This window comes from Nanorana parkeri, unplaced genomic scaffold (assembly GCF_000935625.1).
Source record: "Nanorana parkeri isolate BGI_ZX_2015 unplaced genomic scaffold, ASM93562v1 scaffold2694, whole genome shotgun sequence".
Classification (NCBI taxonomy): Eukaryota; Metazoa; Chordata; class Amphibia; order Anura; family Dicroglossidae; genus Nanorana; species Nanorana parkeri.
Genome location: NW_017308962.1, coordinates 84357 through 86056, shown reverse-complemented (window position 1 = coordinate 86056; position 1700 = coordinate 84357). Strand labels below are relative to the sequence as shown.

Here is a 1700-nt window from a genome sequence, read left to right as displayed (position 1 = left end):
TGGACAATACACGGCCTCCATTACTACAGATGAGGCTGGACAATACACGGCCTCCATTACTACAGATGAGGCTGGACAATACACGGCCTCCATTACTACAGATGAGGCCGGACAATACACGGCCTCCATTACTACAGATGAGGCCGGACAATACACGGCCTCCATTACTACGGATGAGGCCGGACAATACACGGCCTCCATTACTACGGATGAGGCCGGACAATACACGGCCTCCATTACTACGGATGAGGCCGGACTATACACGGCCTCCATTACTACAGATGAGGCTGGACAATACACGGCCTCCATTACTACAGATGAGGCCGGACAACACACGGCCTCCATTACTACAGATGAGGCCGGACAACACACGGCCTCCATTACTACGGATGAGGCCAGACAGGAATATACCACAAACTTCACATTCCATCATTTCCCAGGAACCTGGCAGCGGCCTCTGTGTGATTACCTCTCCTGATTACTGACAGCTGAAGGCAGAATACAGACATGGGAGCCGCCGCCCCCAACATGGGATTGCCAGCCATCCAGTCCTGAGATTTGCACAGCCCTGCCTGGCAGGGAACCGATAGTCCTCTGCTGCAGGTTTATTCACAGCTCTCCTCTCCACCCCCGCCCGGGGACTGAACAGTGAAGAGAGGAGCAGCAGACTGATGAGGTCCACTCTGCTCTCCCCTCCTATCAGCATGCTGCATGCAGTGCCAACACACTTGGTCTCTGCAGTACATACGAGGGTCACGTACCCCGCCATGTCTGGGGTCTCTGCAGTACATACGAGGGTCACGTACCCTGCCATGTCTGGGGTCTCTGCAGTACATACGAGGGTCATGTCCCGTCTCTCGGGGCCCGGGGACAGATCTGCACAGGAAGTGGCTGACACTCGGCATTTCATGTCTCTCCCGAGTATTAATAACAGCCGGGAGCCTTAAAGGGGAATCACCCGCTATTTATAGCACGATGTATGGAGGGATCACTGCCGGGATCTGACACTGCGAAATGTCAATCTATAGAAGGGCCGAGGAGATAGCCATGCCTGTTGTTTTCAGAGTATTGCAATGCCTCATGGGACTTGTAGTCTCACCACAGATGGAGGCCGAGGTTTCCCCATTACTGGACTACCAAGAGCCCGTCTTACGTAGCAAAGCATCCGGAGAAGAGGCGTTCCTGCTGGGGCCCCGTACTACGCCGCAACACTGCCAGGGAAGGGCCCCAGCCTCCTCACCAAGACCTGCTCCTGCTCATCATGTCTGACAACTCCAACGGCTCCCTCTAGCATTGCACGCCATCATCTGAGGCCCTTTGTGGATCTCGCGGGCCACGGCTCTGCTTTCCCTTCTACATCTTCTTAAAGGAAACCTAAACCAGGAAGAATGGAGGCTGCCTCCTCTGCTGACCTCCTTCACCTGGCTGTGTCTGGCCTCTAATTTAATGCCACCGATCCAGAGAAACCATTCGGCTCATCAGGTCAGAGCAAATCTTTCTATAGTACCGGGGGAGGCGAGAGAACCCCCAACTAGAGGACACTCAGCCTCCACATGGACAACCTCCCCCATTGACAGCCTCCCAACACAATGGTGGTGGAGCTTCCATAAGAATTTACAGGGGGATTCCTCCTCCGCACCCCCCATCCCCCACCCACTACAATTGTCAGAGGAAACATCTGCTGTCGTCCTCCTAGGCCC

The 1700-nt window shown here is 54.8% G+C and overlaps 1 protein-coding gene across 1 annotated transcript in view; it reads right to left on the bottom strand.

The window, feature by feature from the left end:
* Positions 1–1700, bottom strand: part of SZRD1 (SUZ RNA binding domain containing 1) — a 5449-nt gene that overhangs the window by 3293 nt on the left and 456 nt on the right. The gene's annotated exons all lie outside the window — the stretch shown is intronic.